Raw genomic sequence first — 27,831 nt, 5'->3', positions numbered from 1 at the left:
TACTGGGAAATTCTTTGAATTCAATATTGTATTAGTGAATCTGATTTCCTTACTTCCTAGCATGCTCATCTAACTGTAGCAGTGGTTCAGTGAGAGGCATGGCACCCCCACCACACACATTCCTCTTCCAATGAGAGTCCAAGGCATCCCTCCACCAACCGTACCCCATTCCAATCACAGCAGCACTGTATAGACAGGCTCTAGAAGACAACGCCAGGTCTCTTCAGCCACTGCAAGGAGGGCTGCTGTGACATCTGAGTTAACAGCATGCCCTCCCTAATTCCCTGCTATGTCCCAGGGATGAGACCTTCCCTGACAAATGACCTCTGGCCTGGTACACTATAGGCATCTGGTGAAGATCCACTGAATTCATTATGCAAGCTCCTCTATTTACAATGTGCTTAGATCCTGATAAACCTATGATAAATTCAAAATATCCAGGGCTGGCAAGATGGCTCAGCAACTGCCCATTAAGCCTGACAACCCGAGTTCAATCCCTGGGACCCACATGGTGGAAAGAGCTCTCCAACTCCCACACGTTGTCTGTCCTCTGATGTCCACACATGCCCATCTACTCACACACACATACACACAAAATACTTTTTAATCGAGTAAGTTCAAAATATCACAGGTTGAAAAAACACTCTCTACACCCAATCTACCAGACAGCTTAGCTTAGCAACATAGCACACTGAAGACTGTCAGCTGTTTCCTCTCCTGATTCGGAGCCTGATTGGGAACTGCCGCTATTCAGTATCAAGAGAGAAATTCAGATAGCATATTGCCAGCTAAAGAAAAGAACCAAATTCAAAAGTCCAAGTCTGGTTCCTACTGAATTTATAATGCTTTCTCACCATGATTAAGTGAAAAAAAAAAAAAATTTACACCAAACCATCAAAAGTCATGACAATCTGTAATCAGTCCATGAATAAAGGCTCCTGTCTAAAAGAAGCGGTCAGCATGCATCTTTTCTGAGTTCAGAAGTTCTTCAAACTTAGATAAATATAAACAGAACAAGCAGATGCACCTCAGTTCCATGACCTTCACTAAGAATGACCCCCAAGATTCCCACCAAGATTCTGGGAGAACCAGTCAAACCACCATTCTCAGCACCAAGCCAGTTTGTAAAGGAACAACTACGCAATAGCAATTTCTGCCTCCAGTTGAGAAACTCTAATATAAAGAGTTTATTTAGTTATTTCATGAAGACGACAAAAACAGAGTCAACAAGAAGTAAAGATTAAGTTTGAACTAATATGCCAACTATAATTGATTGGTTGTATTCATCTGATATCATGTCCAGGGGAAAGTGCTACAGTTGATGGTGATATCTGTGATGAGTTGGAGAAAGTAGTGTATTTGTCAGGTTTGGGTCAGTATAGTGAAAGTCCTGAATTGGGGTAATTTTTTTTTTTTTTTTTTTGGTCTTTTCTGAGACAGGGTCTCCCAGTAGCCCTAGCTGGCCTGGAACTGACTACGTAGACCAGGCTGGCCTTGAACTCACAGAGATCTACCTGCCTCTGCCTCCCTAGTACTAGGATTAAAGGTGTGCACCACCAAGCCAGGCGAGTTGGGGTAATTTTATAAGGAAAAGAGGTTTAGGGCTCACATAGTGATAGAGCACTTGCCTAGCATGCCCTACGATGTGGGTACAATCCTGGCACAGCTCAACAAAAGGGGAAAAAGAAATAGGAAAAAAGTTTATTTAGTTCATAGTTCTGTTGGTCCAAAGACCAAGATAGGGCAGCTCCATTGTTTGTCTGACAATCATGGCAAACCCTTGGCATGAGGAAGTAATCACATCTTAATCCAGTTTGGTTCCCAGCACCCACATAACCACCTGGAGCTCCAGTTCTAGCAGACTCAACACCCTCTTCTGTCTTCCTCAGGCAGTGCATGCAGATGGCACACATGCAAACACTCATATACATAAAATAAAAATAAATCTTTATAGAAATAACTGACCAGAGTCCCACCAAAAATACACACGTGTATGATCATGTGTGTGTCCAATGTTGTATACATACTCCATTTGACCTAAGAATCACCCATGATTAAAGGTTCCACATCACCTCCCAAAAACACCACCTTGGGACAAAGCTCTCAATGCATGAACCTCTATAAGGGCAAACAACAACCACCCAGATCATATGCTGCCATCATTAACTCCCAAAATGCATCTGGCAGCAAAAGGGGGTTGGCACAAAGACTGAACATGGACTTGGCCCCCAAACCATCTTCCCTTGACTCCCAGAGAAAAGTAACAGAAATGTTCAAAGCATTCTATTACTTAAAATGCATTCTTCTGGGGCTGGAGAGATGGCTCAGCAGTTAAGAACACTGACTGTTCTTGCAGAAGACCCAGGTTCAAATCCCAGCACCCACATGGCAGCAAACAACTGTCCGTAACTTCAGTTCCAGGGGTCCAACAGCCTCTTCTGTCCTCCTTGGGAACTGCACAACACAGGTGCACTTACCTACAGGCAATACACACATACACATAAAATACAAATAATAAAATATTTTAAAAATGCATCCTTCTGGTAATATCCTATGAAAAGATCCCTATGAAAAGAAACTGTAGCGATGAGTCATTAATATGTATGAGCCCCCTATTTTGTCTGCTCGTGCAATAAACCATCAAAGGCAACTAAGACAGAGAGCTGACTTTACCCACATCCTCACAAGGCTGGCAGCACAGAGTGCTAACCCAGAAACCATAATTACCAGGCAAGAAAATGGAAGCACTTTCTTCTGAGCCATATAATCCATGTGTAAAAAAGACCGGGGGCTGGGCCTCTCCATGAAGTACTGGTTGTCCAGGAAAGCAGCCGCTAGAGCAAAACAAATCAGACTGGAGTGGAACAGAGTCTCATCACTTAACAACTGTCAACAGGAACTTGGTCACCTGCAACAGGAGCATGTAGTTACTTGACTTCTCAATAACTCACTTTCTCTCATTTGATACAATGAGAGCAAAACAGTACTTATACCTCCTGATGTCATTAAGAGGAAGAAAAGTAATAACAGAAACCACAGACAGTAAGTATTACCCAAATGTCAACTAATACTATTTAATATCAGAGCTGTTTGCAATCTAGCATCCATTACCCTGTGCTGTCTTTGCCAGTAGCTTAGCAACAGACAGAAGAAATTAGAAGCTTAACAAAGTCTCCTTCAAAGGCTCTATATTCACAGTCTAGTTGGGTTTTTTTTCCGCCCTCTTATACCTGCAATTTGCTCAAATAGTTTGTCTGTGGGTCTAACTATACTTTTAGGGCATTAGTAGAATTAAGGATTCTGATCACATCACTGGTCTCCCTCCCTCACCTGTTCCACATGCTTCTGTAAGTACAACCTCATTCCTGAAACAAAACAAACCTAATTCTTGCTTTAAAAGTGAGTGACAGGGCCAGTGAGATGCCTCAATGAGTAGAGATATCATTCATGGACCTGATGACCCAAGTTTGATCCCCAGGTCCCACAAGGCAACAGGAGAGAACCAACTCCTAAGACATGTCCTTTGACCGTCACGTGAAGACCATGGCATGCATGTACCCGCATAGACAATAAATAAATACAATTCTTAAATTGTTTATTTTTTATTTTATGTGTATGAATGTTTTGTCTGCATGTATGTAAGCACACCCATACATGCAATGTCTGCAGAGGCCAAAAAAGGTTGTCAGTTCCCCTGGAACTGGCGTTATAGATGGTTGTTAGCTGCCATGTAGGTGCTGGGAGCCAAACCCAGGTCCTCTACCAAGAGCAGCCAGTGCTCTTAAAAGCTGAGCCATCTCTCCAGCCCAATAAATAACATTTAAATGTAAATAACACATGTTGTGGGATTTGCCCTGGTGCTGGATAAACAAAAGAAGAATTTAAAATCCTATGTGGGGCTGGAGAGAGGGCTCAAAGGTTAAGAGCACTGGCTTCTCTTGCAGAAGACCCGGGTTTGAATCCCAACACCCACATGGCAGCTAACAACCATCTGTAACTTCAGTTCCAGAAAAATTTGACACCCTCTTCTGTCCTCCATGGGCACTGAATGGCACAGGTACACTTACATACATGCAGGAAATATACTCACACATAAAATAAAAATAAATAAATAAATTTTAAAGATTCATGAGGTTGATGTGAAAGAGTCTACACCAGGCCTGACAGACAAATACTGAAAGCATCAAGCCTTGAGGAAGTTACCACAGACTGGTCAGCTTTTACACAAGTGTTTCAATAAACTGATACATTAAATACCAAATTCAACCAAATCTCACACATACCGATTCCTAGGATAAAAAGTCCCTTTTTCAAATCCCCTAAAAACTGGGATTTGAAAGTCATTGTATTACAGCAGAAAGCATGCTTACTTAAAACACAGAAACCAGGGGGCTTCTCCTTTTTCATCTCACAGCTCTAACTTCGAAAGGGAAGGGAAGAAAGGCTGGAAAGGCACGGGTTACGGAGAGCCCCATGAAGGACATGGCCAGGCCTGTCCTATTCCCCAACTACTTGGGTCATTGGGAATAATTAAGACTTCTCATACCAGGCAAGAAATAATGAACAGGCATTTCGGGGCCAGTTCCCCAGATACTAGGAAAACATGAGAAGTGGGGTGAAGCAATCTCTTCCCACAAAGCAATTGCCTTGGAGGGTCACAGATCCTCCACAGTCCACAGCACTCTTTAGAATTGAGTGCAGACTCTACAGCCCAGTCTGCCATATAACCTCACAGGTATGGTTTAAGATTGGATTTTTCATAACAGTTGACTTTCTCCTTCCACCTTTATGTGGATTCCAGGGATTGAACTGAAATTATCAGGCTTTCATAGCAAGCACCTTTACCCAGTTAGCCATCTTGCCAACCCAAAGAACCAGTTTAAATGCCATCATTAGAAATCACCTACAGGCTAAAGAGATGGCTCTGTGGGCAAAGGTGCTTCTGCCAAACCCGATGACCTGAATCCAAGCCAGAATTTACTTACCTGGAAGGCACATGATGGAAGGACAGAACCAACTCCTTAACATTGTCCTCTGACCACACACACACACACACACACACACACACACACACCAACAGACAGGGAGGGAGGAAGGGAGGAAGGGAGGAAGGGAGGGAGGGAGGGAGGAAGGAAGGAAGGAAGGAAGGAAGGAAGGAAGGAAGGAAGGAAGGAAGGAAGGAAGGAAGGAAGGAAGGAAGGAAGGAAGGAAGGAAGGAAGGAAGGAAGGAAGGAAGGAAGGAAGGAAGGAAGGAAGGAAGGAAGGAAGGAAGGAAGGAAGGAAGGAAGGAAGGAAGGAAGGAAGGAAGGAAGGAAGGAAGGAAGGCAGGCAGGCAGGCAGGCAGGCAGGCATAAATGGGGAGAAAAAGAAAGAAATCACCTGACCCACCAGCACCCATTACTGAAACAGACTTCCCCAGATATCAGACTCCTGTGATCTACCAATTTTCAATCTCTATCCACTTCAGAAATATCATTTCTAATGTTAATTAGGGGCCAAAAGAATCATATTTTACAGCTGTGGTTTCTATAATGAGCCCTGAACTTCAGTGGCTTTCCAAATTTTCCTTCTCCAGAAGGCTAAGAACATCCTTGTCCCTCTTTCAAATCCCCTAAAAACTAGGATTTGAAATTCATTGTATGAAACATAAATCTGCCTGGTTACATAATAAAAAAACATCAAAAACATCAGACAGAGCTGGCTCCCATTCAAGTCATTTAGAACAGATTTCATAAAAGCTGGACCCCATGAGTTGCAGCCCCCCACAAGCCAAAAGAAGTAAAGGCAAAATCACAGGCCCTCTCAACTGTTCCTCCTTGGACTCTCCTCGGTCTCAAGTTAAACAACCAGGAGGACAGAAGCTGATGAGATTCTACTACATGAGAAATTTCATGAAAATCAATTTCTAAAATCTGTAGCTCCCAGCAACCAGACCTGTGTTTATATGAACAGCTTCAAAGATAAGCTGCCCCATGGAAATTACAATGGCCAATATCCTACAACTTTTAATATACTTTTTAAGTGGTAACACTAAAAATTTTAAATTTGTGCTGGCTTTTATGTTGTGCACAGTGTAGCACTGAGTCAGCCTACATCCACACAAGAAAACAACTGGGGTATACGGTATCCTGAAAATAGATCAATAAATTTCCACTGAAAATTTCTACACATTCTTATTGCATTATTTTTCAAAGGAAGAATAAAATACCTCGAGGAACACAATGGTTTAAAAGCATAAGGTGCTAGTCTAACAAATTTCATACTTTTCCCTGGGAATTTACCAAGAAAAAAAAATAAGGTATAAACAACTAATGCTACAATATTAACTTCATACTTTTATTTCCCCTTAAGGCACTAAAGTGAAGTCTGTTGGCCTGAGGAGAGTGATACTGGACTATGTATCATAACCTCAATAAATACGATCTGAGAGTCAAGTCAACAGGTCTGAAATTAAATAGCCCTCAACCGCATCAACAACTTGGCAACCTTTCTCTAAATCACAAAATGCAACCAAAACCACTGTGTTTGCTGCTATGGGCAACTTTAAGATCAGCAACAAGTAGGTTATGTTTCTGTGGGAAATGTCACCTGCCACATGGGAGAAAACACCCTTGTCACAAGTGAATGCGAAGTGGTCTGCATTGATTAGTAAATGCCAACTTGGACCAAGAAATTTAAACTCCAAGACCATGCTTTCGTTTTGAAATTGGTTGCTTACTGTTGAAAACAGTAAAAAATGAAGAAACTAGACTCACTTTATCACTATGCCTCTGTTGGCTTTAACATTCTATAGTGATAAGGTAAGACTTACTGTTTATTGAAGAGTCTTCTAGAATGTTCCTTAAGCACTTTTTTTTTTTTTTTTTTTTTGGTCTTTTTGAGACAGGGTCCCCCCGTAGCCCCACCTGTCCTGGAACTCACTATGTAGACCAGGCTGGCTTTGAACTCACTGAGATCTGCCTGCCTCTGCCTCCCGAGTGCTAGGACTAAAGGCGTGGGCTACCACGCCTGGCACACATTTTCCTTGGTTTTGTAGAAGAGGGAGCAATGTTCACTCTAAATGACTCTTTTATAAGATACAACTTTGTGGTTAATCTGGTAAATCTGGAAGATTTTAAGCTTCCACTACGTATTCTGAATGTTGTCTATAATGCCAACAAAATTTACATACGTTTAGTGAACACACAGAATTCTATCACGGCATATGCTGCCTCCATCACTGCCCACCCAGCCAAAATCTCCAGACCTCTTGGCAGCCCCCAAACTCCTGTTCTCTTCCTAAGGAGGCCTTGGAATATCCCATTCCTTGTAAAAATCCAAGGAGTAACTTAAGAACCATCCATTACTTCCCATGTTGGACTACATCCACTGCATTCTAATAGCTGACCCTCTCTGATCCAGAGAAATGAATGTAGTCAAGGAGAAGAAAGGAAGAAGGGGTTTCACTGCTTGCTTTTTTGGCTTAGGTTCAGAGGAGGTCAGCTTCATGGTTTTGTTGTGGTAGTGGCTTAACTAACCCCACCATTAGCTAGAATTTCTGTAGTTGAAAAATACAAGCAATCTCTGGCTGCTTTGTACTGAAAATATCAGATCCGTTCTTGTTAAGGGAGCCTCCTGACCCAGACACCCACTCTAAGCACAAGCAGCAAGCATAATTCCATCTGTCCCACAGTGACATTCACTGGTGATCACTTCCAGAGAGCACACTGAGCCTCCAACAAAACTACGAGCTCGCTTTCATCAATAATAAGTAAGAAGACCATGTAATGATGGAAGTAAACGGAAAGGGACAGAGAAGGCAAAGGAAATAAAAGGGCAGGGAGGAGTCCTCCCTCATCCCCTGTTTGACCTTCCAGGATTCAATTATCCACATTCAATCATGGTCCAAAAATACTAAATGGGGGCTGGAGAGATGGCTCATCAGTTAAGAGCACTGACTGCTCTTGCAGAGGAACAGGGTTCGAGTCCCAGCACCCACATGGTGGCTATGAAGCATCCTTAACTCCAGTTCCAGGGGAATGCGAAGCTCTCTTCTGACCTCCACGGCATTGCATGACACGGAGGCAATGCACTCACATACATGCAGGCAATACACTCATACACATCAAATGAAAATAATAAATAAAAACATTTTTAAAAAATACTAAATGGAAAATTCCACAAATAAACAATCTTAAGGTTTTCTTTAAATATCTTAACCACTGAGCCATCACTCCAGTTCAATTTTAAAATTTTAGTTGTGCATTTTTCTCGGTAGCATGATCTCCGCCATGCCATCTGTCCTGCTCTGTCCCAAACAAGATGCGAATCATCCCTTTGCCCAGTGTATCCACATTGTATACGCCACCCACCCATCAGTCCTCTCATTCTTTCTCAGTTCTCAAATTAACTGTCATACAGTTTCATAGTATTGTATGTTACGGACCTTTATTTTACTTAATGGCAGTACCAAAGCACAAAAGCAGAGATGCCGGCAATTCATATATTCCAAGGTTTACTTTTTTAAAGATTTTATTATTATTTTATGTATGAGTGTTTTCACCTGCATGTAAGCATACTATGTGCATGCAATGCCCGAAGAGGCCAAAAGAGGGTGTTGGATTCGCTGGAACTGGTGTTACAGACAGTTGTTAGTCACCATGGGCGTGCTGGGAATCAAACACAGGTCCTCTAGAAGAATAGCCAGTGCTCTTAACTGCTGAGTCCCAATTCATATAGTCTAAAGAGACACTGTAAAACACTTCCATTAAGTAAAATGGTGAAAGATGTTGACTAAGGGAAGAAAAAGTTCACATGCTGAGGTTGCTAGGATCTAAGGTTAATCACTTACCAGGCCTAATGTACAAATTAAACTTTAGCTTAGTAATGAAGGTATAGAAGAAAAAGACAATATGTGTAATAAGGTTGGGTACTATCTGAGGTTGGGGACAACCACTGGAGGGTCTTGAAATATATCTCCAGATAAGGAAAGACCGCTGTAGTGTCCTCAGCATAAATAAATATTCATTCACCACAAATGAGAGGTAGGACAAGGAAGTCTTTGTCACAGTGGCAGGCCCAACAGCAGTGACTGAACCACTGTGAGCCAGCCCACCAAAGCCTTTATAACACAGAATGTCACAGCTGCTCGGCATATCTTCAATGGAAACACAGAAACATCAAAAATCTGTCATACCGTTTCATAGTATTAAGGGGGCTGGAGGGATGGCTCAGTGGTTAAGAGCACATATTGCTCTTCCAGAATGCCAAGGTTTGATTCCCAGCACCCACACAGTGCAGCTCACACCACCTGTAAATCCAGCCTCAGGGAATCCTACATCTCTGACCTCTATAGCCACTTGCACACATGTGCACATACCCAGGCACATAAACACATGATTAAAAATAATTTTTAAAAACAAATCTTTTAAAAAATTAAGTAGTTGGGCACTGGAGAGATGGCTCAGCAGTTAAGAGCACTGGCTCTTCTTGAAGACCCAAGTTCAAAATGCCAGCTCTCATGTGGCAGCTAATAACCATCTATAACTCCAATTCCAGGGAATCCAGTGCCCTTTTCTGTCCCCTGCAGGCACTGCACGACACAGGTGCACTTACACACATGCAGGCATAACACTCATACACATATTTTTTTTAATTAAGTTAAAGCAAAGCAGTAAAGTTCAAAAAAGTAATATTGGATTTATCTTAAAAGCTGGTAAAGAAAAATGAATTATAAAAAATACTGTGGTTGAAGATTCTGACGTGGGCTTGTGAAAACAGTGGCCTTTTTATTAGAAGTCTATGTAAAGGCTAAGGATGTCAATGCTACTCCTACACTGTGTGTGTACAGAAGTATGTAAGGGTGAATGTGCATGTGTGTGCAGAGGACAGAGGTCAATGTCAGGTGTCTTCTATCCCTCTCCACCTTATTTTTTTGAGACAGGGTCTTTTACTGAACCTCAGCCAATTCAGCTAGATTGACTGGTCAAGGCCCCCAGGATCCCCCTGTCTCCATTTCCTAGGACCAGGAGGCATGTGCTACCACACCTCACTTCCCACATGAGTATGAGGGATCCAAACTCACATTTTCATGCTGCACAGCAAGCACTTTGTCCACTGAGCCATCTCCCCGCTTCCACTCTTACATTTATGAACTACAATCAATTAGTAGGGCCATTTCGGATCCTAAATAAAATGAGGGGAAAAAAACAGGAAGGGGAAATGAGAGAAATTGGTTGATGGAAGCAGAGAGGATGAAGAAAGCAGAATAATAAGGAATTTCCTGACGTCACTAAGAAATGGATCAAGAAAGGAATGTGAGAATGAGCTGTCCGCATCAAGAATTGAGCTGTGCAAGTTCAGTGAAAGGAATGGCAGTTCCTGCATATCCCACGTCCACAGGAATGTTCATCAGATAACTGCCACCCTGATCAATGAGGAGATAAACAGTGACCCAGGACAGACACTACAACTAGTCAGGGTCCTCAAGAGGCACAGGACCTTCATTTACATACAAATATACCTACACAGCACATGTACATCAATACACATAAAGAGGTTTGTTGCAAGGAATTGGTTCGGGATATAATCTGACATGTCAGAAGATCTGCGGTGGACAAGCTGGAGACCCAGGGGAACATTACTGGTTCCAGTCCAAGGCCAAAGGCAAAAGCAATCAAGCCACTGAACAGGAGAAACTGTCGCTTATTTGGGGATCCCAGCCATTTACTTTTTTCAGCCCTTCAACCAAGTAGATGAGCCCATGCATATTGGGGAGGGCAATCTAATTTAAATTGACTCTATCAATTTAAATGTTCAATTTCATCCAGAAATATTCTCATAAAAATATCCAGAATGTTTAGTCAAATACCTGGGCACCCTGTGGTCAAGCAAGACAACATATAAAACTAACCATCACAGCACTTGGTGTGTAACAGGTTCCAATAAAAGCATATGAGAAGCATGTATCACACCTAAAATACTATACTGGCCAAGATGAGAGGACAGAGTCCAAAATTAGCAGTGCCCCCAGAAAAGCCTAAGAAAGGAGCTGCCCATGGAGGTGTCTTGCAAACATGCCTTCCTGAAACCACCGTAGAACTTAGGCCACAATTTCACTATCATTCATTCATGCCTCCACATTCAGAGCTGTGGCAGCTATCAGAAGGCATGGATAACCTTTACCCATGAGGTAGGCATCAGTGACACACCATTCCCTAACCTTTAACTATCTATCCTTGGGGAAGGAGGGGACTCATAGCTCAGTGGCATGTACGAGGCCTTAGGTTCAATTCCCAGCAGTGTTTAAAAAAAAAAAAAAAAAAAAATCAAAGGTCCGAAGGGTCAGGGGGAGTCTCCCTTGTTGAAAGTCCATCAGAGCAGTCCTTGAGGGCTTCAAGCATTAATAAAAGCATCTGAGAATGCCAAAGGAAAACTGTCGACTCAGAATGGACATGGCGGAGGGCCCATGGGCCAGGACAGGCCTCAGCATCACTCCAGGAGTATTGGTCAACCAGGCCACAGGCACTGTGAAGCTGACCATCCATCAGGCCTGCTCCCATCTGGGGCGCCCAGTCTCAGACTTGGTTGGTACAATGAGAGGAGGGCTTGGTGTCTTCTACTGCAACACAAGTCTGATTCAGTGCATCATTTTATCATGAATTTTTTCATTCACATAGCTCACCCAATATTACTTTTTAAAATATGTATATGTATATGTGTGTATAAATATATAGATAGATGGATGCATGATATACGATGCATACAGAAGTCAGCCAAGTCTCCACATGGCTGGGTAATCCAATTCGTGTGACCTTGAGGATGCCAGCATAACAAACAGACCTGGAATTCGGAGAAAGAAGCAAATGATGGGGCACGGAAGCAAAGGAAAGAGATGTTTCGGAGGACAGTGCTAGAGGGGCAGAGAGGCTAAAGCACAGCTTGACCAAAGGGGAAAAACTGGACAGTTAAGCTGAGGCTATGCTCTGGGGGAAATTCAGTACCAAAGTGAATCTCTCAGAGCAAAGGGACTTTGCTGGGGAAACCGGGAAACATCTGCTGGGGTTGAAGATTCTCTTTAAGAAGCTGACAAATTCCTCACCCTGCATCTTTAAATTGCAGAGAAGATCATGATTTATTGTAGTTGATCGGCTTTCAAGTTTTAAAAGCTTTGTCCTATGGAAATTTCTTGTTTTGTCTTGTTGGATTTGTTGAGACAGAGTCTTGCTCTGCTGGCTTGAAACTCACAAACCTTCCTGCCTCAACCTCTCAAGTGCCGGGACTGCAGGTGTAACCACCACGCCCCGCTCTATGGAAAAGTTTTTTTGACAGGTACAGAGTCTCCATGTACCCACAATCCAGTTTCAGCTGTACAGTTTCCCTGTGTTGCCCTTGCTAGGTCATTAACTCTGAAGAACTTTTGGAGCATCCTATGATGTTATTACAAATATGCCAATAGTTACTGCTATAAGATGGGCCTTTTTCATAAACATAATCCCAATACTACTTTACAGGCCCATCCCCAAATCCTCATATCACCAACCACTTGGTCTTCACATGTCACTGATTCTAGCTATTGCTCTCTCTTTCACCCCCGCCCCCATCAAACCGAAGTCCAGACAAGATCTGAAAGCATATTTGCTTGATTTCATTTTTCATTTCCTTCATCCAGAGAGCCCTCCTTCTTTTTTCCTCTTTTCCAGCTTAAAGTCTATACAGTTTAAGGCTTTCTTCCTGCCCTTGCCCTTCCTCTTTCCTAAACTTTTGTTGTTGTTGTTGTTTAGTTTTTTGAAACAGGGTCTCCCTGTAACCCCAGCTGGGCCTTGAACTCACTATACAGACCAGGCTGGTCTCAGTCTCACAGAGATCCACCTGCCTCTACCTCCTGAGTTCTGAGATTAAAAGTGTGTACCTCTAGGCCTGGCCTCCCACCCATTTTTTTATTAAGAAATTTTTTTGTTGGGCTGGAGAAATGGTTAGTGATTAAAAGCGTGCACTGCTCTTGCAGAGGACCCAAGTTGGGTTCACAACTGCCTGCAATTCCAGCTTTAGAGGATTCAACACCCTCTCCTGGACTCCATCATTACCTGCACTTACACACACACACACACACACAATTAAAATAAATCTTGCAGATGCAGTGGTACATACCTTTAATCCTAGTACTTGGGAAGTAGAGGCAGGTGGATCTCTGTAAGTCTGAGGCCAGTCTGGTATACATAGTGAGTTCCAGGCCAGCCAGGGCTACATAATGAGACCCTGCCTCATTTAAAAAAAAAAAATCGATCACAATCATCAATAAAATCTTTAAAAAGGTTGTTATTGTTGGGGCTGGTGAGATGGTTTAGCAAGGTAAAGGCACCTGCCACCAAGCCTGATGACCTGAGTTACATTCCCAGAGTCCACACAGTAAAATAAGAGAACTGAATTCAGCAGTTGCTCTCTGACTTCCAGAAGTACACTCACACATACACACAGAGAAAGAGAGAGGGAGAAAGAGAAAGAGAGAGAGAGAGAGAGAGAGAGAGAGAGAGAGAGAGAAACAGACCCACACATAGATATACACACACAAAAAAATAAATAAAATATGATTTACAATTTTAAGAACCTTTCATTAGCAAACCCTCAATGGCCCAAACATCAGCTCTTTCTGCTGAGAGTCAGCCAAGAGTGATGGGGAAGGTGGTCTGCTAAATGTTATCAGCAGTCTTCATAAAAAAAAAGCAGAATGCTAAGAAATCCCTCAGAAACACCCTGCCAGCCACAGTTCGAACAGCATAACTCAGTCTACCAATATTCCTCTGGGTCTCAGTTCTGTCATCTTTTTTTTTTTTAATTTAAGATTTATTTATTTTATATGTGTGAGTGTTTGCCTGAATGCATGTTTGTACACCAGTGTGTGCCTGGTGCCTACAGAGGCCAGAAGAGGGCGTCAGATCCCCTGGAACTAGAGTTACGGATAACTGTGAGTCACCACAGGGGTGCCAGGAACCAAACCCAGGTCCTCTGCAAAAGCAGCTGAGCTGTCTCTCCAGCCCCAGTTACGTTCACATCATCTTTAAAATAAAGGAGTATAGTGGTACATAACTAATCCCAGCACTTGGGAGGCTGAGGTAGGAAGACTGTGGGTTCAAGAACTGGATCAACTATCCCAAAAGAAAAAAAGTCACTGATGAAGATAACTTAAAGAATTTTGGACTCTGGATTCTATTTCCAAAGAGGCGCCAGGTGGCCGGTTGTGACAGGAGCCTCTCCCAAGGTAACCTCCCCCATAGGCTGGCACTGAGGCACATCAAGGGAGTAATAAACAACACACACCAGGACCACCACAGTCACTTTCACCACCACCTGTCCCCAGGTGCCTGGGTGGAATGAATGGTGATGGAAAGGAACCATTGAACCAGGAAACAGTTACAAGTCCAGTTCTGCTGGCATGTTCTCCCTCAAAACTCTGTTTGCTGTGTGCTCCAGTGCCCCTGTTTTGGGGTCCATTCTCCTCCCTATTCCCTCCAGTGCTTTTCCTTGCCCTCAGCACTCCTAACCATTACAATAAGGTCCACAGAGCCAAGTTATGGTGTGGGGCTAGGAAATAAGCAAGAGGCTTTGCAGCCGGTTTTAAGCGACAAGGCAACTCAAGGTTAGACACCAGAAGCACTCCCCTAATGAGCTTCCACTCTGGAGTGGACACCACAGCCGAGAAGATGGCTGTCCCCTCCCGCCTCTTCCTAACAAAGCAGGCATGTTTGTGGTAGCTGATCAAACGTGAAGGCTTCTCTGGCCTTCTTTATTTTGCTCCAACACAGAAAACCAAAGCAAGTATGGAAGAGGCAGTAGTCTGTGTACAGATTCAAAATTGCCACTGTGGGATCTAATCCAGATACCTCAGGTCCTGTGAGGGCTCCACCCCACCCAAGTGTAAGCTTCATACTTCAAAGAAAGATGGTTAATTACACATTATGATACCAATTATATCTGAATGCATTATGAAACAGAATCTTTGCTAAGCAATTTTACTATTTTAATTCTGCCATTTTTTGTTAAATAATCATCCTGGTTTTTAATGTACTAAGATGCAATTAAGAAAGAAAGGTCTTATATTTTAAACAAGTTGATATATTTTTTCTAACTTTGCTCTCCTAGGAAGGAGGGGCAAGACAGAAGCACCCTGAGGACCATCCTGTAAGAGCACAGCAGGAAAAAGCAGAAATATTAAACTAGTCTCAATCTATCACCCAGACACTGAGTGTGGCCCAGCATACCCAGCAGTATTTTAAAAGAATAAAACCAGGTTTACTCTTGGCATGTAATTCCAGAACTTGGACATCAGAGGCAGGAAGAGCTGAAACTCAGAGACAGCCTGGGCTGCACAGTGGATGCAGCAAAGCTTTCTCTCAAACCAACCAACCAACCAACCCACCCCAGGTAGGTAACCTTTCCCAATGCCATGGTTCTTAGGATGCTGTAATCCCAGCAGGAGGGAGGTAAAGCAGAAAGATCAAGAGTTCTAGGCCTGCCTGGGCTACACAGTGAGTTCTAGGACAGCCTGAGCTACTTAGGCTGGCTACTTACAGCCTGTCTTGGGGACGGGGGTAGCAGAGAAAGAGAAGACCTGATGCAATGTGTATGTTGTTTAGATCCTTTGATTTGTTCTGAGGTTATCAACTGCGAAAAAGACATGAGAATCATGAAAATGTGCCCACAAACATCCACTGATATTAAGCAATGAATTCTTGCTCATTTTAAGTGATAATGGGGTTGTGACAATGTTTAACAAAAGCACTCTTATCTTTTTAGCTCATAGTGAAATATTTATGAGTAGATCTGATCTCCTTCCTTCAATCCTCTCGCCACTAGTCTCTAGGCAAACGTGCAAATTGACTGCAGTTGTCGACCACACAGAATTGCTGTTGCTTTCCGGAATACCCCCAGGAAAGATGTGATGGAGGAAGGATAAGGGGAGAGAATTAAGTAACTCAAGGCACCGATGCACGGCTGTTTTAACTGTCTCTGTACATCCACAATGCCTCTAGAAAGTCCTTCAAGGCGCATGACCAAGCACGAGGAGAATACAGCTACTCACCACGTCGAGCTCAAGCTTCTGACAGTGATGACATCTGGAACAATGCAGCCATCAACCTGGAAGTTCAAAAGAAAAGGCTGAGTGACAACTTCCCCCAAGCCCATGCACCTCATTCCACAAGCAAAAAAATTAAAATATATCATTAACAAAACTGTCCAAGGAGGCATTTATAAAACTATCAGCACAAAGGCTGATGGAAGAGGGAAGAAACTAAGGACTTAGAATTAGAAGCAAATCAATCTAGGACTCTGAATAAAGAAAGTCACACAGAGGCCACTCTGGGGACATCACCCTAATTTCACTTTCAGGAGTAGTAATACCTCAAGTCAAGCACATGGGTCCAGCTAGGGTCAGAGCCCTGCCAAAGATAGCAAACAAAGGCAGGTGTGGTGCCATATACCTGTAGTCTCAGGCCCTGCCAAAATAGCAAAGAAAGGCAGGTGTGATGCCACGTGCCTGTAGTTTCAGCTATACAGAAGGCTGAATCAGGAGAGTCACACTAGCCCAGGAGCTCAGGGCCAACCTGGGCAACATGGCAAGGCACTGGCTCTTAAAAAAAATTAAAGGAGTTAGAAAACTGGCTCAGCTGTCAAGAGCACTGGCTGCTCTTGGAGAGGACCCAGGTTCAGGTCCCAGCATCTACATGGCGGATAACAATCATCTGTAACTCCAGTTCCAGGGGATCCAGCACCCTCTTCTGGCCTCCACAAGTACTGTGTGCATGTGGTACACTTACATGCAGGCAAAACATTCATATACATAAAAATTAGCAAATTAAAAGTAATAAAAAGCAAGACAAGAATGAATATATATTTTTATTAACATGGTTAAAAATTCATGGGTTAGGCTATATTCTCTTTTTTAATTTTTTAAGTTATTTTTTTTAAGAGAGCATAGGGTAGCAGCTTATTTACAGAAGAGTGGGTACCCCACATTTATAGCTGCATCATAAAGTCCACACTCAAATACAGAACCTATGACCTCCCAAGAGCTGAGGATATATTCTCTTAATAAGGGAGGGAAGAGTTTGGAGGAAAGGCTAAATTGAGTTGAATAAGTCAAAGTACAGTGATATTTCAGACTTTAGACCAAGGAGAGGCTTCTTTACAATGAGAGCTAGCCCACAAGGGGGTGACAGGTCCTGCTGTGGTAAGCAGTGAACCCCATATCAGTCTCAGCCTTTTGGTCAGATTGCACCAGAGGCCCTGAAGGATCCCAAACAATCCCACAATTGCCCAATGAATAACATTTTTAAAATATTATTTGGGGACCGGAGCAATGGCTCATTGTTTCAGAGCACTGGCTGGTTTTCCAAAGGACCCAGGTTCAGTTCCCAGCACCCACATGGTGGCTAACAACCATCAGTACTTCCAGGGGATCTGACACCCTCTCCTGGCCTCTGAAGACACTGTGTTTTAGTTTGTGTCTTCATTGCTGTGACAAAATACTCTGACCACTACCAACTTGGGGGGGAAAGGGTTTATTTAGCTTATAACTCCCAGGTCGCAGTTCATCAGGGAGCCCAAGGTAGGAACTCAGGGCAGGAACCTGGAAGCAGGAGCTGGAGCACAGGCCATGGAGGAACACTGCTTACTGGCTTGCTCCCCTGGCCCCTGCTCAGCCTGCTTTCTTATGCAACTCGGGCCCACCTACCCAGGGGTGGCACCACCCACAGTGGGCTGGGCCCTCCCACATCACTCATCAAGAAGATGCCTTTCAGGACATGGCCACAGGCCAGTCCAGTAGAGGCAATTCCCCAACCCAGGTGTGTCAAGTTGACACTAAAGCCATCCAGCACACACTGCATGCACATAGTGTACCCATATACATGCAAGTAAAATATTCATATACATAAAATGAAAATAAATAAATTTAAATTTTTAAAAATATTATTTGGACATTTTTTAGAATGGTAAGGCAGACCACCTAGGACAACTGCAACAGACAGATGTCAATGCAACTAGAAAAAGGCAGAGGATGGATCAGGCTCAACTAAGAACACAGAAGACAGCTGAAGGTTTATTGCCAATGAGCAGTACATGAGACACTGGATGGAAAACTACCACCAGGAACACGGAACTCAGATGGATTGTTGCTGAACCAACTTACGAAACTTCTTGCTAAAGGCAGGTCCAGGACTTAGACAAGGAAGGTGGGGGATGAACAATTATCAGATAGCAAAGTTGATCAGATATTGAGGAGGGGGGGTTGGGGTGGAGTTCTTGGTAACTGATCTAGCAGACCTCCTGTTAAAACTGTTCCGGGCAGGTCAAGGATAAGACAAGGCCTAATTAAAAAGGGTGTTCAGAGAAGCCTGTCTTGAGTTTGGTCACAAACAGAATCTCTGTTGGGAGCACATAAGCAGAGCCAGACCCACAGCGAAAGACAGGCAGAAACAAAGGGCCGTGAGGCTTCCCAGCCCTAGTTACTGCCAGAATCTCACAGTATCTCACACTGCATAACACCTGTTGGTGTCTCAACTGCTTCCTCATGTCCAACTTCCCTGTTTTGAAAACTCAAGAAAAGCCAGTATCTCCAATGGAGTTACCATGCAAATACGGAAAAACTCCCTTGTGAGCGCAACATCTATACGATTCCTCAGACACTGACTCAAATTGGTTCACCCCAGAGTCTATGAAGTCTTTCCAAGGGACCTTGTAATGACACAGAGACAAACACAATAGGAGAGGAAAACATAAAAGCTGAACACTTGGATCTAAAGAATCTGACAAAAGCCAGGAAGCTTTTGATAGCTGCCAGAATTCCAAAACGCCCCAGCACAAACGAAGCAATTTCCCTTGTTACTCAAATCCCAGGAAGCACACTTAAAAGATGTCCAAAATGCCCGTCTTGCATCCTGAAGTGTAGCGCCCACTTACTAGAGAGGAGTTATTGAATCTATAAGAGCAATGTGCCAAGCGCTCCAACTTTCTCAGAGGCAACCAATTCCCTAAGAGGCAGCCCCCTTGCCCTCTGGCCCCTCAGAGGTCCAGAAGTCACAGAGAATGGAGAAGGCAGGAACACTGATCCTCTGCTTCCTCCCTCCTGGGTCACCTGCAGTATGCCTATCACAGGGCATCTCTCAAGCCCCTCTTCCCTCTGTCTGTAGGGGATGAAGGGACTCCTTCGAATGGTCCCCATGTCCTTCCTTCCCACTTCCTGCCCTTTTTAACCCTATGACACACCTGCATCCAACACTCTAAGCCACCTCTTTGAGTGTGTTATATACTTTCCTGCCCAGCCTCTGATTGACAATGGCCAGAAGGAAGGCAATGGACCTAAAATTCCATTTTTCCCGGGCTGGAGAGATGGCTCAGCTGTTAAGAATGCTGACTGTTCTTGCAGAAGACCCAGGTTCAAACCCCAGCACCTACATGGCAGCTAACAACTGTCTGAAACTCCAGTTCCAGGGGCTCCAACAGCCTCCTCTGTCCTCCACCTGCATTGCACAACAAGGGTGCACTTACCTAACACTCATACACGTAAAATAAAAATAGTAAATAAAATATTGTTTTTTAAAAATTCCATTTTCTCAACTATGAGGGAAAAAGAAAACAGCACAATTTCCAAGGCATATTACATGGGGTACATAGGATGGGGACAAAAAGCAGAGGATGTCCAAGGAGGCTCTAAATTTAAGGGTATCTATGAAATTCTATACAAAATTTTGTATATGCATGCATTTTTTTTCTAAAGCAAGAAATCCAGAAGCAAAAGGCCAAGTTTTTCATTAGAGTCTCAAAGTTGGCCCCCAAAATGTTAACATATATTACTTTAAGAGTAACCCAGTACAAAGGCGATCTCTCTCTCTCTCTCTCTCTCTCTCTCTCTCTCTCTCTCTCTCTCTCTCTCAGAAGCAAGCAAGAAAGATGCACTACAGATGGTGCACACCTATATTAGACCCCAGGGAGGGAGTACAACCACATCCTTCACGAGGGGGGCTGGGCTGGATCCACCGCCCACCACTCACCCAGCCAGGCAGCTGGGATGGTGTATGTTCCTGTGAATCACTCACAGCTCCCTCCCAACAGTCAAGTGACATTTGAAAAGCTCATCAGCTCGGCAGGTGTTCAGATGTTCTAGCAATAAGCAAAACAGTTCCGGCCAAGAAAAAAATGTTATCCTGCTCTGAAAACCTCCAGGCTGCAGGGAGAGTGAGGGACAGAAAACAGGAGCGAGAAAACAATGCAGCCTGCAGAACGGCACAGATGAACACTCAGGAAATGTCCAGGTGGGCACAGAGAAGCCCAGGAGTTGTGGTCAGGTGACACAGTCCTGGGGCAGTAATCAGCCCTTACAGACAATGTGGCCCTCCGTCTGCCCTATGAAGAAACCTACATAGCTAATCCTGGACTCTAGCTTCTGCCTTGGTTATACAAAATTACCAGGGCCATGGTGGGGTCACTGAGATGATGCACCTTGCCCAGTTGATCTCTTTTATGGCCCATGTCAGAGCTCTTTTTCCTGTCCTTCACGAGGTGGGTGGTCTGACACAAAGCAACCGGAGCCAATGGGAACCTAATGAAACTGACACCCAGACTGACACCAAAAGGAAGTGACAAGCCATCTGGGCAGCAGCTCCTAAGTGAGACCACAGCCTCCAACCCACAGCACCCCATGACTCCGGCCCTCTTCCATGCTGGTGTCCCTTTCCCTGCTGTCCTTAGCTCAGAGGCGAAAGGACAGTGTTTTGCCTTGGTTGAGATCCAGCTTGGAATGGAATGCTGGGTAGCCTTGAGCAAACTGTTACCATTACTCTGAAACTCAGTTTCCTGGTCTGTCAACCAGGTACTATCATAATCACAGGACCCATCTTTTCTAAGGATGAAATAAATTCATCCAAAATTTTTAGAATAATGCCTAGAGTACAGAAATAACTCACTAAGTGCAGGCTGTCACTCCACCCCACACATTTCAGCTGGTTCCTAGGAGCAATTTAACAAAGAGGCATCTGCGCTCCAAAGGGCTCCAAGCAACTAGCACCCTGGCCCACAAGCCAACTCCATGTGTCCTTGACCCTGAAATGTGCTGTGTATTTTAATGTTTCTAAAATTACACTAGACAATTAATTCCCCATACATTACCTTGCCCGTTAAATGGGGACAACAACATGAAACTAATGAGATTTGTGGAAGACAAAGAAAAAAAAAACAATACATGCAAAATGTTCTGCAAAGGGCTTGCTTTAGAGTACTCAGAAATTGTTTCTCTGGGTGTTAGCATCATCATGATAAGCACTTAACTCATCTGACCCACTGTGAGCCTTTGCCTCCAACCAACAGTCCCCCGTCCACCCTCCCAAAGATGCTGATCTGATAGAAAGCCAAAACCCAGGTAAATAGAAAGACGTTTTAAATTTTTAAGGATTTGCTAGAATCTTATCATTCTGTTGCATCCTAGAAGTACCGATTTAGAGAACATTCTTTAGCAGTTGTTGAGTTGCATCATGTGACATCCTGAGTTTATTCAAAGTTGTTTTTTTTTTCTTTTTTTAATTTTATTTATTATTTTTATTTCGTGTGTGAGTGTATTGCCTGCAGGTATGTAAGTGCACCCATGTCATACAATGTCTGAGGAGGTCAGAAGAGGGCATCGGATGCCCTGGAACTGGGGTTACAGATGATTGCTAGCTGCCATGTGGGTGCTGGGAATCGAACCCAGGCCCTCTGCAAGAGTAGCCAGTGCTCTTAACTGCTGAGCCATCTCTCCAACCCTCCATTTTTTCTTTCTTATGAAACAATTTGCATGTCACTGGCTTGGCTTTTTGATGGCTCCTGGAGAATAAATACCTTTGTCAGGCTGAGAAGACCCCATGGAAAATAAACCTTTAGCAGAGACACAAGAAGCAGTCAACAAGAAGTGGAGAAAAGGAATCAAGAAATGCTTCCAAAAAAGAAAAAAAGGCACTGAGGGAGCGGAGACTTAGCTCAGAGGAAAAGCGCTTGTCTAGGAAGTGCAGAGAGTAGGTGATACCCAGCACTGAAGAAAAAGAAAGAAAAAAGTGTGTACCTGAACACATCAGAGAATAATAAGAACCAAGAACTGAGGCACTGAATGCATCAGCAGTCTCCTTTATCCATAGAGAATCTGGAGAAGTTTCACAGACTCACCACAGGCCGGACAGCCCTAACCAAGATGCTGGGACCAGCAGTGCTTCAGGTTTAAGCTTTTTTTCAGGTTTTGGGATATTTGCATATACATGTTGAGATATCTTGGGGATGAGACCCAAGTCTATATGTATCGTATATTGATTATTTTAGACTAAATTTTATGGTATGGAATTTTCCACTCGTGGGGTCATTTCAATACTCAAGAAATGCTTCAGGGGCTGGAGAGATGGCTCAGCGGTTAAGAACACTGACTGTTCTTGCAGAGGACCCAGGTTCGAACCCCAGCACCCACATGTCAGGGAACAACTGTCCATAACTCCAGTTCCAGGAGATCAACAGCCTCTTCCGTCCTCCGAGGGCACTGCGCGACATGGGTGCACTTACCTACACGCAGGCAATACACACGTGCACATAAAATAAAAAAAATAAAATATTTTTTAAAAAGAGAGAAATGCTTCAAACCTTGGAACAGCTTGGAATTTTCAAAAGAAGGATGCTAAGTCTTTGTTTTGCCTTCCTTTATTGTCATGGCTAATTCCTCTGCACTGGAGACTTGGGGATGCTAAACAAACAAGGGTATAACCAATGAACAATATGGGCCGTAGGTCAGACTGCTGGCTACAAATCTTGAGTCCTTCAACAGCTAGCCACGTGACCTTGGGCCAATCGGCCAACCACGGATAAGATGAGGACAGCAGCAGCTGACTGGAAGTGAAGAAAAGCACCAGGCACACAGATGTGCAGGAACCTTCAGCAATCCCTACTGTACATGAGCTGAGCCCCAGAAGCCTGCAGACAGGGGAAATCCCATTTCAGTGAAATTGAGGGAAGGAGGTTTCCCTTTGCAAGAGCCAGTGAAATGGCATGACAAATGCAGACGAACAGGCAGGACTCGGACTGTAGTTATTCTATACAGAAACCGTGGGACGGCAGAGCCAGGGCCTGTACATGTTGGGCAGGAACTCCACCCCTGAGCTATAGTCCTAGCCCCTTGTGAGCCTGTTTCTGTGTTCTATAAGCCTCGTCTTCCTCACCAGCTATTTCACAGGATTATAGTGAGAAGCTAAAACTCATCATGTGAGTGTGACATCAATATGATCTTTCCGAGTTTCTTTCCTTTCTCCAGAGTCCAAAAAAGGCAACAAAAGGAAACACTGGATCCTTGCAACTCTCGGGGAAGAGTGTCACTCACACACATCAAAGCCATCTTGACAGCAGAGACGAGACATGACTAATGATGCTTTCCTACCACACAAGACAGGCCTGGGCCACCTCACCAGGGCCTGGACACCTCTTCCAGCACTAAGCTGTCACTTAATTTCTACCCAAAGCCCTGAGAGCACGAGGCAGCCAGTAAAACCCAGGGGAAAAGAAGGCAGGCCTAGGATCCAGAGTGCCCCTCAGCACATGCTGTCTCTGTAAGCCATGGGAATGTTGGGGCAGCTACTTCATGAGCTGGTGTTGGACTCGTTAGTAAGAAAGGCTAGCGCAGGTCACCTGAATACAAATGCATGAAGGAGGAAGAGTGTGGATAAATGTCAGGTGCGATGTCTACTCCGGCTGTAGTATGGCTTGCTTACATAGCTGTTTCCTTCATGAGACAAATGATAAAACATCGGCACTTTTGAATATAAATCATCTTCAATTAAGACATTTCTGTGGAAAAGCTCTCTTGGCAGGGGCAACGAAATATTTGCACTGTTCTCCAACTTGGATCTTTCAAGGGTGGCAGGGTGATTTATTTTTGTTGATTAAACAAAATACAAATGGAAAGGGTCTAAAAATTGATCAATTAAGCTCAATGATTCTCAACAAGGAAGCGTGCACGGCTCACTTTGCTAGAGTTATAAACTGTCTTCCAGCTAGCCCACTATGGAGCTCAGGATTCACACCACTGATATTTGTGCTGACAGAAAGAGAAAGTATGGACTAGATTATGCACAATTCCTCTTCTCCCTCAGTGGAACCGAAGGAAGAGAAGGGTGGACTTGAGCCATTTCAGAACACATGTGGGCACTGTCTATGTGGCATACATAATTCTCACAAGAATGATCAGGGCTGAACGAGGAAGCTGTTGTCAGTTACTTTGTATGACCTGTTCTTTAGTAAATTGTAGAGTCACTAATGGGGGCCAATTTGAGATGACAACACTTATAAATACCTAGACACTTTGTTTGTTCTTTTCTAAGATAAGTGTCCAGAAAAGCAGCCCAACCAAATGACAGGTTTCCTACGGTTCTGTGGACTTAATCAATGCATAGAGGAACATCATAAGCCTATTGTAGTTCTCAACAAAGTTTTCCTTTAATTGCTGTCACAGGGTCACGTCTACAAGTGCAATAAATTCACTCCCAATAGCCATAAAACCTGGGGCAGCAGAATGCTGATGCTTGCTGGTGGACAGGGAATGAATGTTTAAGGCTTCTATGCATTTTTAAACTTGATTGTACATAATTGTTAATCACTGACCCATTCTCCAACCTCCTGGGCTGAATCACGTTGCTAGGCAACCAATTTTGCTCTAGATACTTTCTGAAAGCAAGTCAGACAACAACCAAGTGTCAACTAAGTAAACACTAACCGTTAGAGACAGGTCCAAATAAATGAGGGATGCCCAGCATCCTTAAGGCGTATTTATCTCATGTTCTGTCCTAATGCAGACCCATATTTTCCATGCTTTACAACTGTGCCAATAAGCTGTCTTAGACTGAATTGAATGCAATTGCCCTTTTAGTATAACACAAATAACTTGAGAGAGGGAGGTGTCCGAAGACTACAAAAGAGGAATTACTTTCTTCCACAAGCATAATCACAACTGTGCTTTGCATCAAAAACATCTCATTTGGCTGGTCAACACATCAGCTGGGAAAGATAACCCACTTGTAAATGCCTAAATAAGAAATCACATGTACTTTCCCATTTTAGACTATCACAAACTGATTTGAATATTGCTTGGACAATGTCCACACATCTCCTACCTTTGCAAATATATGGAGCCACAGGGAATGCAACTGATTTTATTGTTCCTAATTTAAGATCAGGAACACCAGGAACATTGTGAAGATGAGGACAGAACAGCCAAGTACTTGAGAGAAGTTCATTTAGTAGGAAAGAATGGGGAAGGTGGGTGCCTGGTATCACAGAACATGATGTTACTCGTGGGAAGCAAGTGAAATCTAATGACTCTACACATCCAATGGAGAAGCCTGGAGCACCAAAGTAAAGCACTGCTAAGGAAACATAATGAACCTGGGTTCCTTCAGAGTATCTCCGGAAGGTCTTCACAATCTTTATTGAGAGTCCTGGGAATGGATCAGCTTAGGCAGTGCCTGCCAATAGATGATTAACCTTATTAAAGAACTGATAGGCCAGCAAGATGATTCAACAGGTAAGTTGTTTGCTGCCAAAACCTGACCACTGGAGTTTGATCCCCAGGAACTACAATATAGGAAGAGAGAACTGAGTCCCACAAGTTTCACACACAGACACAGACACACAGACACACAGACACACACACACACAATCAATGTAGAATAATTTTTAATATTTTATTTTTTTCTTTATGTGTATGAGTATATTGCCTGCACGTATGTAAGTGCACCTGTGTCTCACAGTGCCAGTGGAGGTCAGAAGACGGCATCAGAGCCCCTGGAATTGAAGTTACAGATGGATGTTGGCTGTCATGTGGGTGCTGGGAACTGCAAAAGCGGCCAGTGCTCAGACCACTGAACCATCTCTCGAATTCAGCAAATGTTTTTTTGAAGAAAAAAAGAACTGGTAAAAATTATCAGGTAAAGGGAACCCTCACAATGAAGTTGAAGGTTAGACGCCCTTACCTCAAGGTTTGGGTAGCCACGTGTTAGGGTTTGAATGAGAAACGCCCCCCTCCCCCCAGCTCAGGCATTTAAACACTTGTTCCCCAGAAGGTGGGACTGTTGGAGAATGTTGTGGAACTTTAAAATGGTGGAGCCTTGCTGGTGGAAGTACATCACTGGGGGCAGGTTTTGAGGTGTTATAGCCTAGCCCCACTTCCTGTTTTCTTTCTCTGCTTCCTGTATATCAGTGAAACTGTGGTGAGTCGGTTCCTACTCCATTCACCTCCTGCCTGTTGCCAAGTCTTCTTCACAATGGACTGAACTCCCCCTGGAGCTAGGAGCCTAAATAAACCCTTTCTTCCTTAAGATGCTTTGGTCAGGGCATTTCATCACAGCAACAGCAAAGTAATTAAAGCATTATGCAATTAGAATCCTCTAGTGACCAGAAGCACACAGGATTATGAAGTACCGATTTACAAATTATACATAGTACACCCTACATTGGGCAGTGGCAAATTATCTAAAGAAAACAGTTATTTATTCCTGCCTGATGAGTCCTATGAAAATATAACCAGGATTTCCACTGACTATGGATTTGCTATATATTTGGTTTGGGGGGGGGGTTGTTGTTGTTGTTGTTTTTGTCATTTTGAGACAGCTGGCCTGGAATTCATCATGTAGATCAAGCTGGCCTCAAACTCACAAAAATCTGCCTGCCTCTGCCTCCCAAGTGCTAGGACTAAAGGCATACAACAGCATGCCAGCTTATAGCTGTAATCTTAATAAATGAACAATGAAAAAGTTTTAAAGGATAAAACCAAAACAACAAAAACAAAGGAGAAACATGGAAGGTGAAAGGTGAGTTTTCTCCTCAATCCATGGTTTCTCTTATTTTCACTCCCCAGAAGTAATTCCGATTTCTTTGCTTACTTTCTGCCAAGGCAGGATCTCCAAACACATCCCAGCAATTCACGTCTCACACTCAATGTTACAACACAGAAACTGCTTTTAAGTGGAGTGCTCTGGACCATTCAGAATTCACCATCCAATTTGTCCACAGTTTCCAAGAGTGGACCATATAAAGTCACCTTTCCTTTCCTTGTGCTTACAAAAATATAAAGATTACCAAAAGAATGATCAATTATTCATCTCCCCGAAAGGCTCCCAGGCACATCATCCCAAGAAAAAGGAAAGAAAATTTTCAACCCATAGGTTTATCTAAGGAAATACAGCCAAGTGCAAAAGACTGCTGGTCAGCACCGCAAATGGAGGACTTACGTTGGAATCCCACAGGAAAGAGGTCTATATCACTGTCACACACACACACACACACACACACACACACACGCACACAATTCAATGAAGTTCAGGAAATACCAATGACTAAATAATTATCAAAAGCCAACTGCTAAATAAGAAGCTCAGTGCTACACCCAGAAGAATGTGATTCAAAAGGGACAGTGTGAACCTACTGTGAGGCAACTACTGACACAAGAACAACCAAAGCAAGGTCGTGAGCACTGGGCTGGCAACAGCACGGGGCTAAAAGACTGTCCACTCTGAAGAGAATAGTCTTCTTGTCTATAAAATGAGAGAAACTGATCAGAGAAACCCTAAAGTCTGTAACACAATTTATTTGTCATTTTGTTGGGTTAAAAGTTATGTGGGTGGATGTACTATAAGTGGATGGATGGATGGATGGATGGATGGATGGATGTTGAGCGAGTGGTGTTGAAAGAGGAAAATTTACAAAAAGGAAATCCCAAATACAACAGCGCAGGCCTCTTTATTCACTTGAGGAAGCCAGTCTACTATCACACTGAGACAGGAAAGAAAGAGAAATTGTGGC

The 27,831-nt window shown here is 43.5% G+C and overlaps 1 protein-coding gene across 1 annotated transcript in view; it reads right to left on the bottom strand.

Moving 5' to 3' along the window:
• The window catches only part of Tiam1 (T cell lymphoma invasion and metastasis 1), a 425,562-nt gene that overhangs the window by 304,647 nt on the left and 93,084 nt on the right, over positions 1 to 27,831 (bottom strand). Inside the window, exon 2 of the mRNA XM_017798903.2 lies at positions 16,058 to 16,113. The gene's annotated coding sequence lies outside the window, so the exon portion shown is untranslated. The remainder of the gene's footprint in view (positions 1 to 16,057; positions 16,114 to 27,831) is intronic.

Source organism: Nannospalax galili, unplaced genomic scaffold, assembly GCF_000622305.1.
Source record: "Nannospalax galili isolate Female #2095 unplaced genomic scaffold, S.galili_v1.0 scaffold136, whole genome shotgun sequence".
In the NCBI taxonomy this organism is placed as follows: Eukaryota; Metazoa; Chordata; class Mammalia; order Rodentia; family Spalacidae; genus Nannospalax; species Nannospalax galili.
Note: the sequence above shows the minus strand (reverse complement) of the source record. Positions and strands in the feature narration are given on the sequence as shown.